Source organism: Equus przewalskii, chromosome 14 (genome assembly GCF_037783145.1).
Source record: "Equus przewalskii isolate Varuska chromosome 14, EquPr2, whole genome shotgun sequence".
Lineage (NCBI taxonomy): Eukaryota > Metazoa > Chordata > Mammalia > Perissodactyla > Equidae > Equus > Equus przewalskii.
Window position 1 is genome coordinate 14,034,125 of NC_091844.1, and position 12,814 is coordinate 14,046,938.

Genomic DNA, 12,814 nt, shown 5'->3' on the forward strand with positions numbered 1-12,814 from the left:
GAAGTTTGATTTCACAAAACTGAGTGGGGTCCGCCCGGTGAAATCCTAAATAATAAGGAAAATGGTATAGAGCCAGGACCTCCACGCGGACGACAATGAAGCACACAGATACACACACACCACACAACGAGCCAGGGAGAGTTGTGGAGAGGAGCAACTGAATTCGGGCGGAGCACTGTGACAAGTCTGCGACAGTGGGGCGACGTGCCCCACATCACAGAAAGACAGACCCCCACTGGGTAACCTGGAGTCCTGTAATATGTGATTAATAAAGAATATTCCAAACGGATGTGGCTCTTTAAAACCAGGGAATTTTCTTGCTGTTCGGGACCAGCAAAAGCCACTGCTCGCTGAACGGCCTGTCTTGGAGTCTCACAAATTTGCACGTTGGAGTTGTTAACCAAGGGCTATGTCGAGAATTCAAACAGACTCTGCGGTTTGGAAGTCACATGTTTTGCTGCTTAAGGTTCAGTTTGCAAGCTCTGCTTTTGGAATAGCTTTTCGTGCCCGCAGTACATTTTATGGATGCTTAACAGAGTGACAGATCCCCTCTGAGAGATTTTAGAAACTGTCAGGTGAGGTGAGCCAGGTGGGGCCTGGCTGGGTCACAGCTGGGGTAACGAGGGCTCTTTACACTGTGGCTTCTACGCCGGCTCTGAGCAAAATCCCCAAAAGGATTTCAGCCACGTTTCCAGCAACAGTCAACCTTGGCAGAACTGTATGTCCTGAGGGCTTGGCTGTGAGGGGCCACCCTCGTTTGCATATTCGCATCATAGCATGCCTGATCCAAACAAACACCGCTCCTCCTGAGTTCAGCATCTCTCCCTCGACGTGCTCATTCGCCCGCCAGACGACACACAGCGCCCGCTCTCATGCATGCAGCCCGGCCTCGCCCACCTCCATGCCCTTGCATGTGCTGAGCCCTCACCTGGACAGCCTGTCACCGCCACTGCACCTCAGGTCCACCTGCCTCTCAAGGCCTCGTGGGAACACCGCCTCTTTCACAAGCACCATGCGTCCCAGGGTGCTTCCTTCTCCCTCCCTGAACTCCAGCTCACAGGCACAACCCCTCCTTCAGACTCCGTCCTCCATGTCCTTGTTGCTTGGCTCTTCCCTTTCCAAGGCTGCCCGTTGTTCCCACCAGGATTCCTTCCTCATTCGTCGCTCCATCCCCGTCAGCACCTATGCTGCTTAGTGAAATACCTGTGGTTTTGCACTTTATTCAAATCTCATTACTTCCCCTTTGCAAGGCAGAAATGTTTCTTCGTCCAGTTAGTATTCTTTATAATGTGAGATGACTACCATGGCTGCCCATCTAAGGGCTAAAAACCGTCCGTCAGTCTGTCCTGGGTAGAGGCCTTGACAGAGGAGGGGTTAAAATGTCATGGGCCGATGTCTGCAGGTGAGGGCACGCTAGAGTGTGTTCACATTTCCACACACATAAGTGTGTGCCCAGGATGAGAGAGCAGGATGGGAACGCACAGAGGGCAGAGGCCGACTGAATTTCTTTGGGAGATGGCCTGGAGTTGCTGCGTTGGAGCCAAACATAAGCCTCGGTCTAGGAAATGTTCCTCCAGTGCTCTCGGTCCTGTGCAGGAACATGAATCCCCAGCACCTGTGACTTCCAAGCCACAGGGTCTGTTTGAATTATCCACTTAGTCCTTTGTGAGCAGCTTCAATGTGCAAATTTGTCAGATTCCAGGACAAGCAGTTCAGTGGAGAGTGGAATTTTGCTGGTTCCAAACAGCAAGAAACTCCCTTGCTTTAAGAGCCAGATCCCATTGGAACAGTCCTCACCAAATACCCAGTCCCTAACACTGTCTGGGGCTGCTGTTACTGACCGACAGTGGTAAGCCGACCCTCACAGAGAAAGGGCCTCCCTATGCCCCCTACTCCTCCCAGTAACTACACCTCTTCACACAGACAAGTGGCCAAAGGACCTGGCCACACAGTGGTGGTCGGCAGGGCACACTGTCGCAACATGTTCCCATTTGCTGTTGGTGGTTGCTCAGTGAGTTCACACCTGAAGGAGAGAGGGGGGCTCCCTCTGCAATATTCCTAATGCTCAGAGGAGAGAAACTACTTCCACTCCGTGCCCGGCCCTCACCTGGTCGCAGTCACTCTTCTGACCCATCTGGACAGACAGGCCCAGGTGTCACCATCTGTTCTGAGTTCTCAAACTGTCAGTGGTGACATGGGTGGCCTGGAGTTTCACAACTCAGCCAGCTCTCCATGCTGCCACTTCTATCTGGAGAGTAGCTCTCGTGTGTCCAGCTGCCGCCACGCCAGGGGCCGGGGTCATTCCTTCCTGGCCACGCTGAGCTTCTGTGCCTAGGGTGCCCTCCAAGAGGGCACCCCGTCTCCAATGTGTCTCGACTTCAGATCTTCCCACAAAGTTGTACATTCATCATCCTATCCTCTGCTCAAAAGCTCTAAGTAACACACACACACGCACACACACACACGCACACATACACATTGCCTGCAGGTGAAAGACTCAACACCGTGATCTGGCAGTCGAGGCTCTAACTAACCTCCCCAGCCTCCTCCCCCCGCAAGCCTGCCCTCACCAGCCAGCCCTGGATGCGCCACATGCCTCCGTCTTACACGCCACTCCTCCCAAGTGGGGATCTTCTCCCATTTCTTTATTTCAATTCAAATGTCACTTATCTTTCAGCCCACACTAACCTATTCCTTTTAATTTGCTACAACATTGATGTGTTTTGTTCCAAACTGCGTTCTTTGGAACTCTGATCCTGTGAAATTCTCCAAGAAAAAAAGGGATGAAGATTCTACCACCATCTACATTTATTAAATGCCACCTATTTTATGTCATTTTGGATATTTACAAAGCACATTTTTGGATATTTACAAGGCATGGCCAAAGGCTCTGAGAAGTCTTGTGGTAAAAAAAAGAAAGAAAAGAAAAAAGGTTTCTCTTGGATCATCCTGGATTTTCCCATTCTACATTTGACTGCAGACTCTTTGGGGGCACAGCATTTATCATGGTCTACACCGCTCACCGGTACCCCCTCACCCCCACTGCCATTATCCCTCCATTGCCCCTCACCATTATGAACAACTGACCCAAAGGTGTGGGAGCATAAAAGCAGCAGAGAAGTTTTCCTGAAGCCTCTGCTCCCTATGAAGCCAAGCGCAGCTGGGTGTTTTGGATGCTACATTTCATAAACTGCCATGTTGGTTGAACTACCAGATTCCGAGAACCACGCAGCCAGCCCTGACCTCCGTGCACTCGCCTTGTTTGGAGCCTGATCCATGAAATCCAGGAGAACTCACCTGAGAGGCATGGGTTTGGGGAAATCTGGGTGGGAACATGGGTTGCCATCATGCCCTCTGCGGCCTTCTGTATAACCAGACAGCAAGTTTCCCCCCAGGTCGGGGCACCTGGGTCGAATGTCCAGGTAGTGATAGAAATACCCCTCTGACTGGTGCGCTCTCAGTCCCTGAACGCTGCGGCCAGACGGAGCTTCCTGCATAGGGAGGACCCTAACGTGGCAGGGCACAGTGGGGTGCTGAGAGAAGAATCCCGAACAGAATCCCCAGGGATCGGTGGATAAACAGCAAAAGTTGTCCCAACAGTCGCCCCATGAAGTGTGTCTTAGATTGGGACAGAGGGTCTCCTTCAGCCACTCCTGCAGGGCGCCTGGACTTTTAGCTCTGGGGCCTTTAGGCAAGTGCACAGCTGAGCCATCAGTTCAGTAGAGCGCCTAGGCCTCCTGCTGGCAGCTTCCTTCTCTGTGGGTCCTTCTCGTGCAGAAAGCACGTCTCCAGTACAGCAAGTCATGTGGCTAGAAGTTCTTTAATGGGGGCGAATTTCACCACAAATTCTGTTCCCACCCCTTCATTTCTGCAGGTGGCTTTTAAGCCCCATTTCATAAATCAGGATCTGCTGTCACATAAAGCAGTGGTAGAGAGTCCGTCCTGAAAGGCAAGTACATTTCATCTGCCGCTGGGCCCCGCTTCCGGCAGGGGCTCCCGGGAGCCCTGTGCTGGCGGATTGCAAGTCTGGGCTCCTGGAGAGCACATGGTCACCGTTACTTCTGTCCCAGCCTGAATACAGAACACGCGGGGCCCGCTGCAAAACGAACATGTGCCACCCCTTGTTTAAAAGCTATTAAGAATTTCAAGACAGCAACAACAGAGTATTAAACCAAGCCTGGGCATTCTGAGCTTAGGGACCCGTGCAACTGCACAGATCACACACCTGTGAGGCTGACCCAGCCCGTATCTGCTGTGGACCCAGAAGGGAGAGTGCTGGAGACTTCCGGTCTCTCCCTAAAGTCTTCATGGTGGCGAGAAAGAAGTCCCAGCAGCCTGGAAAGGCTTCTTTGAAAAGGGGAGTCTCAGGCTGGCCCTCTGGGTTCCCTCCCCAGCCTTCCACCCTCTCCAGCCCTTAGCAGACTTGATAAGCCCTTTAATCATCAGGTTTGACTGAACCTTCACACTTTGGTGGGGTCGGGCTCCTTCCTGTAGGTTGTGTCCCTTCCTACTTTTGAGGTTAGATCCCTTGATCTGTTTACTTTGGTCCCAGAAAAATCGGTCGCATGTGAAAAGTAGTCGCATGTCTACTTTTCACACTTCAGGTCAAATTTTGCCAATACATTGATATCTGAACCTGATTCTTCCAGTGCCCAGGAGTCTTCCAGGGGCCTGGCCTGGCTCTGCCTGCATCCAGCACGAGCACCTGCCTTTCCGTGAGCTGGCCACCAGCTGGACCCGATTATTCTAAGCTTCTCCTTCTCTCTCCCCTGACATCGCTCCTCCTCTGTGCCTCTGCTGTCCCTCCATGCTGGTCACTGTCCATTGCCCCCAGTCCTCCACTCTGACCCCTTCCTCTTTCTATCTCAGGTTCTCTAAAAGCTCTGAGCTTCCCTCTGTCCCTTAGCCCTGAGGTCACAAGGATGTCTGGAAGACAGAGACGCTGTGCCAGAGTGCTCAATTCCACATTCCAACCACAATCACCTATTTCACTGCTTCCAACACCCCCAACATAAAATCTGTAAACCTAAAATAAATTTCCAGCAGGAAAAGATGGAATGCTTAAGAAATGCTGCTAGGAAAAAACTGTATTGAGGAAAAACTAGACCCCTCTACTTCAAATTACAAACGAAAATAAATCCCCATGGACTTGGTATTTTAAACCAAAAAAATAAAATTATAAAATATCAGAAGAAAAAAATCGGTGAAAATGTTTTTGTATCCTAGGGCTGCGAGTAGACTTTCTAAGCAAGCCAAAAGCTGGGTGTTAGGAAAATAATAAGGGATTGGACTACATAAAAATTAAATACTTCTGTAAAATAAAAGACACGGTAAAGGAAGTGAAAATTCAAGACTGAAAGAAATAACTTGCAGCATATATATCAAAGGTTTAAAACCCAGAACGTTTGAAGAGCTCTTACAGAACAACGACGACAGAAAAATAGGAAGGAAGAAGGGAAAAAGGAAAGGAAGAGTGGGCAAAGAATATGAGCCGGCAGGGAAAAATGGGTGAACTGTTTTCTTTCTTTTTTTTTAGTTTAAGTAGATTAGAAAAAAATTAAAGGAAAGGAAAAAAAAAGCTTGAGAGAGTGCAAGCATCATTGCTGCCTCCTTCAGTGACAAGGACAGGCCTGGCCTGGTCAAGAGCGAGCCCTTCGGGGCATCTCCTGGGAGGTCCGATGTGGACGCACCTGAAGCTCCCACTGTGTTCCTCCGCTCAGCCACAGGGAGGGCCTTCTCCCCCGAACCTTAAAAAATATATCTATGAGCAGACACTTTATAAAAGAATGATTGCTAGGCCACAGACCTCCTCCTGTAAACCAACTCTCCCCAGAACAATTTGCTTGTTTATATATTTGTTTTCAAAATCAATGTTTCTGGAGGCTGGGTTTAATCTTTTCCATTTTTTTCAATGCATAGCTACGATTTTATGGGATTTATGCCATAAAACTCTTGAGCAAGGAGGGCAAATGTTAAAGCCATGCTCAAATTCGGAGCCCTTCTGAAGAGAGACCGGCTGTGCGTGACTCCCAAGTGAGATGACCCCGAAATTGAGGCAGAGGGCGCTACATGGAGCGTTGTCCTCTAAATCCTAAAGAAGCTTAGTGATGTCATAGATTACTTGTGCTCTTGTTAAATATATACAGAGGAAAAAGACTGGAAGGAAACATGCCTGAATGGGAACAGCAGATAGCTCTAGTGGGAGGGATATGCGTGGGTATCATTTTCTTCCCAGTCTGTTCTTCTAAAGTCCTGCACCTCACGTCATGACATCCGACCGGGAGCTGCCACGGGGGTCCCAGCAGAGCCCATTCTCTGTCCTGGGGCCTTCACACAGCACCGCTACCCTCAGGACACCTCTCATTTGGCACATTTATATTTCCTTCAGACATTACCTTAAGGTAACAAGCAATTTACCTCCCACAGACATAATATTTTTTCAAATGCAGTTTTTGCTTGGCTTCAAATAATGCCCTCAATTTTACAATAAAGGAAGGATTTAAAAACTTAAAAGCCAGCACTTATAGCAAACTGTGGCAACCATGGGTCCTCAGCAGTGGATGTGTCCCCTGCCCAGCCACAAGGGCATCCCAGCCAGCACACAGAGGGGGAGCAGTCTGAACGCCTCCAGCGGCCTCCAACCTCCCTCCGGGCCCACCCAGTGTGTGTGATGCTCCAGCCTGAGGCTGGTGCGTGGGCGCCCACCCTGCCAGTCGCCTTCTGTTCTGAGTCTGCGTGCCTGCCTCCTGGCTTTGAAGTCAAGGTTTCACTCTCTTGACGAATACTCATTGCTGAAGGCTACCCTTGTTACTGAAATAACTTTCCATGAAATACTCTGAAAGAAGCTTCTTGACTGTAAATGCCCTTATATTATAAGAAATGCCCATGTTTGTGTGTGGTTATGTCTTGTGTAACCGACTCCACCGGGTTTTCGAGGTGAAAATTGCTCGTTATTGTCATTTCCAAAACCTGACAGTCTTTCACTATAATGTGGCAACTTCTCAGTTCTTTAAACTATTTTTTTCTTTAAGTTCTCATGAATTGACAGTTCCTGTTTTTCTGAGCTGCTTCTCGAACCCATGTTTATGTTAGGCTCACAAGTCAGCCCTGTTCGATAACTAGGAAACACAGCGAAAAGTCCCCCAGAAAATGTGACTCCCCGGCCCCTCGGGAGCCTCTGTCCTCACGCTGAAAATTGTCGTGTGGAGTGAGGCCCTGAACATTGGAGGAAGGGAGAGGAACAGGACAGTGACAATGTGGGTGAAAGTTCGGATCGCGCTGAGGTTCTCTGCGAGGTCAGGCTGTGCGCTCCGCTCACGTGGACATGGCTCAGTCGCCGACCCTTCTGAGTGAGAGCCCCAACGGCCCCCGCGTGGGGACAAACCCTGCAGCCTGTGGGAGCGTGGATCCCGTCACATAGAGGGATGAAGGGGGTCTTTCCTTTTCTTTTTCTTCTTCTTTTTTTTAATCAAATGTAAAGACCACATTGCATTTCTGAACCTCTGCGTTTCGGCAGCTTGGGGAAAGTTAAAACAAAATGAGAACATTTTATTCACTTAAAAAATGATTGCCTGCATCCGAGTTGATCACCCGTCCACTGCCAGCGTACGTCTCCCGGGCAGCCGATCCGGGGGGTCTGGACCTGGGCTGAGGGCTGCGCAGAGGAGCCGTCCCGCAGCGTCTGTAAGGATGAGAACTGCCTTCGTTTCCCAGAGGAAGCGCCACACACTGCGGGGCTCAAACCACAGAAATGCCTTCTCTCACAGTTCTGAAGACTGGAAGTCTGAAATCAAGGTGCCACGGGGCCATGCTTCCTCCAAAGGCACTAGGCGCGAATTCTGTTCCAAGCCTCCCTTCCAGCTCCTGGTGGTTCCTTGGCTTGTGACACAGAACTCCCGTCTTCACCTGGCCTCCTCCCTGTGCGCACGTCTGCATCCAGATGTCCCCTTCTTATAAGGACACCAGTCGTATGGTAGAAGCCCATCCTCCTCTAGTATGACCTCACCTTAACTAATTACATCTATAATCACACCATTTCCAAATAAGGTCTCATTCTGAGTTACTGGGCGGGGGGTGAGGGGGGGGGGTTTCAACATATGAGTTTTGGGGAGACACAGAGAGGAGCCCTAGATGACACTGCACCAAATCTGGACTCCCACTCACTTTCTTCGTCATTTCCTCCGCTGGTCTCTTTCCCGAAACTCATTCCCCTGAAAATCAGTTGCCTTCCTCACAAACACAGGCCATTGGCTTTCTTTTCTGGCCGTGTCAATGTTTCTGCAAACCAAGAGTCGAATGAAAGGTTGCTGAAAGCCTGGGACTCCACACAGCTCAAAATCCTGCTGCTGATTGAAGAAATCCTTATCAGGACAGCCTCTCAGGGGCGCCACCTGAAAGGAACAGGGCCTGGCAGATCGAGCCCCAGGCTGCCAACCCTCAGCAAGATGTCCAGGCACTCTGGGCCTCCATGCTGCCTTCTGCCCCCATCCCATGGGTGCCATGAGGGTAAAATCCAGGAAGCCCCATATGGCTGGAGGACAGCTGTCCCCTGAGAAGCCGGCTGCGGCAGGCGCAGCTGGCTGTGTGGCCTGGAAGCCTGGCTCTCCCACTTGTTAGCTACGTGACCTCAGGCTGTGCTTCCTCTCTGAAAAATGGGCACTATTACTGAGGGTTATTCGGTGAGTTAGAGTGTGTGGGACACTCAGAAAGGTGCCTGGCCTGGAGACGGGCTTTGTGAAGTCAGCCGTGGCTGCTGGTGGCGCCTCTTGCCTCAGGTAGTGCAGCAACGTTCCGTAGAGGAGGTTTGTTTCAAAGAATTCTGAGGTTAATTCTTTGGAACACTCAATCTCCATTTCCTCCTCCATCTCTTTGGTAAATACAATTTGGTGTCAAGTTGACTCTGGGGGTCCGGGAACCTCACAAAACGCAGGGCATCCCAGTCACTGCTCCCCTTTCTGGCCCTCTCCTGGTTTCCAGATTGTCACCCTGGGGAATGGCGTCCCAGCCCCTGGGAACATGTCTCAGAACAGCCTGACCCCGCTGATGGCAGCTTGCCATTCTGGCCCCATGGGGCTTCGCTCGGGGCCTTCCCTGTGTGCGAGGCCTGCCCACCTGTTCCCTAGATGCCTGGGTAAGTACAGGGCCCCACCCACAGGACGTGGGAGAAGGGCAAGCTCAGCCAGCCCCACTTGAGCCCTGAGATTCATCCCAAATGCAGGGCCGCTGTGCTTGGAACATGCACGCCAGTTGTCCCAAGGACACAAAAGCGTTTGACAGTAAAAAAAACGATTGTGATAGTTTTTGTGGAAAACAGGGAAGAAAAGAAAAACGTTCATTCAACTGTTTGCTTCTATTTGCATAAAGAAACTCTGGCCAGATAGGTAAGAAACTAAGAAAAGGTTTACGGAGGGGCGGTCAGTGGGGATTGGACGGGAGGCTGGTGGGGAGCGGTCTGTGCTTTTCACTGGACACCTTTTTATAGAGTTGCATTTTTGAATCTTATTTTTAAAAATGAAAGCTGGAAACTCTATTCCCTATTCACCACATTTGCAGTTAAAAGAGATGTTCCGTGTGCTCATCTCAAGAGATGCTGGGGAGCATCAGCCGATGGTCAGTGCCACCTGAGGCCAGAGCCCCTTTCTGGGTGACAACCTCGAGGTGCCCATGGCAGGAGGGTGCTCCCCATGACGAACCACAGAGCTTCCCGTGAGATTCCCTGAGGCCAGGAAAGAGCTGCTGGGGCACGGGTTACCAGAAAAATTGTCTTCCCTTGGAAATAATCTACTCAAATGATCCTAAAAGGCTTCGATCTGGATGTGATCTTGGAAAACAGAATCCAGCAAAGCCAGACATTCGGCCCATTGAAGCTTCGTGTTTTGGATGAGGCTGGCGATTGCGGCTCTGCCTTGAGCTGTGCACCCTCCAACTCTTCACAGCCTCAGTCAGCTCCCGCGCAACGTGGGTGAACAGTGCCCAGCCCTGGTGGGAAGGGCACGGGCTTAAACAACTTGATAGACGTAAAGCAGCCAGCACACACCTGGCCCGTTAAAGGGACCCCATGGATAGAAAAGCCATCCCCTCCTGTTGCCAGGAGGCCCTTTCAGAATTAAACTAACTCACTACACGCAGTGGAAGCAGCATAGTTACTCTGTCCTGCATCCTGTGGGAGACAGAAATTCAAACCTCCCGCAGGAGGACCAGGAGCTCCCCTTTTCCACCAGCAGAGCACAGAGTTACTGTAATGATCTTTTGAATCAGTTTGCTCAGATAATTCTGGGACTGTCTCTTTTCTGAAATATGGAGAAAAATTGCCATTTCGATAAGAAGTCCACCACCAGCCGGTGACTTAATTTTCACGGAGAATGGTGGAAATTGGAGATGGATGGTTCTAATCATTTTGGCACCCGGAGGGCAGGTGGAGGCGGGGAGGAGCCCAGAGGGGCTACACCACCTGAGAGGCCGTGTAGGGACCGGGGGAGGCAGCCACGGGGTGCCTCTCGTGTGGCAGCTCCGGTTCTGTCCAGGCGCCCCCTGTGCTGGTCTCAGCCCGTGAACACAGAGGAGGTGATGCTCACTTTGGACGGTGAGGCAGTGACTGGGCGACTCACTTCCTCCCAGGGAACCTCCCGGTTTGCAGTCACCTCTCATGCTGCTGGGTGGCAGTCTGTACTCATTCTGCGTCTCACTCCTCCCCTCTGTGGAGCTTAACTCTGAGCTAGGACTTCAAAGGGACCGCTGCACAGAGACAGCCACCCGTCTGTCAGGCCAGGCTCAGCGGCGCCAGCTTGAAAGACATGTCTGAAGCGAATCGAATGAACCAACCCACAAACTCTGAGGATGTGACTGTGTGTAAACAACTAAAACAGCAATCATCGATAGCCAAGCGTTTAAACGTTCCAGATGTTTAAGGTAACTTACTGCTAGTCTCTAATCAACAGCTGCCCCAGGCTTAGCTAGCCTTGCCAAAAGCTCCCCGGGCTTGAGGATGGGGAAAGAGACAACAAGAGAGGAGGATGACCTCCCCATCAAGAGTCGGGCTGAGCATCTAAATAATCGCTACCCGCCCCATTTGTCTGCGGGTCACATCACGCATTTGATTGTGTGACATGCCTCATCGTCCTCGCATCTCCATCAGTCAAACCTGTGCAGCAAGGTGAGCTGTTGGTATCCTGTAAGATGCCCCACAATGCTAGATGCTGGCAACCTTGGAGGCAGTCACTAGTGGAGTGCCACAGGTCTCTGCTCTTGGTCTGCACCCATCCTAAAGGCCTTCTGGTGAAGATGCAAAGGGACACCTCTCCAACTAGATGATGTGAGCTTCGTATATGAGGAGAATATACGGGCCAAATCCAGAAGATTCAACCAAGGAGAATGCAAAGTTCTACTTATATTTAAAAAATCAAAAACAAAAAGTCAGCACCTCAAATGCAAAAGGAGGGAGACGTGGCTTTGCACATGGCCCCACACAAAGAGGCGAGGACGTCAGCTGACGGCAAGCACAGTGTGGGTGCAAAATGGGTGTGTTGGCCAAAACCCTCAGCCTAGTATCCAGGCCAAGACAGGACATCAGGCTCATGGGAAGAGGGACATTAAAAAACAGCATCCGTGCAGAGGGAGGCAGCGCGAGTCAAGGCTACTGAGCGCCTCTCTGCTCACTGCATCCCTCAGGAATCGTGGGAAGAGGGAAGAGCGTGAACACAGTGCTGACGCCCATGCAGCTGGAAGGGCTCCAGCACGGAAGAAGCCAGCTCGTGTTATAACTCAGCAGTTTTGGGGACAGAATAATTGCTCGATGAATGTTAATGAATGTGTTGAATTATGACCATAATTACGATCGTGGCTATAACTGCGTGGCTTCAGGGGGCAGAGCGGGGTCCAAAATGTGCAAACGCCAGAAAGCAGGCTTTCGATTATTTATGGACGCCTTCTCCATCGGCGCTCTGTGGCGACTGGGCTGGGCTGTCTCTCAAGGGAGGGAAGGAGGGAGCACAGTGGTCCCCCTTATCCGCGGTTTCACTTTCCTCGGTTTCGGTTACCCACGGTTAACCGCAGTCCGAAAATTTAAATGGAAAAAACAATTCATAAGTTTTCAGTTGCGCGCCGTGCTGAGTAGCGTGAGGAAATGTCGTGCCCACCGTCCTGGGATGTGAACCTTCCATTTGTACAGCATTCACGCCGTGTGTTCACCAGCCTGCCCCGCAGTCACTTAGTAGCCGTCTGGGTTATCAGATCGACTGTCCGGGCTCGTGGTGCTGGTGTTTGAGTCACCCTTATGGCCCCAAAGCGCAAGAGTAGTGATGCTGGCAGCTTGGATGCCAAAGAGAAGCGGTAAGGTGCTTCCTTTAAGTGAAGAGGTGATAGTTCTTGACTTAATAAGGAAAGAAAAAAAATTGCATGCTGAGGTTGCTAAGATCTACAGTAACTTTTACTACAGTATATTGTTACAACTGTTCTATTTTATTACGTTATTGTTGTTAATCTCTTCTGTGCCAAATTTATAAATTAAACTTTATCACAGGTATGTATGTATAGGAAAAAACATAGGATATGTTCTGTTTGGTACTATCACAGTTTCAGGTATCCACTGGGGGTCTTGGAACATATCCCCACAGAGAAGGGGGGACTACTGTATAAATTAGATGGCCCCTTATGGGGCACAAAGTAAAGAGTGTCTTCGTAATGATGATGATGCCAAGCTGGGTTGTTGAACGCCTGTCCCTGTGGGTCACTTTGCCCATGTGGTGCAGAGGATCAGAGAGGCTCAGCGACTCACTCAGGGACACACAGCTAGTAAGGGGGAGCCAGGACTCTACTC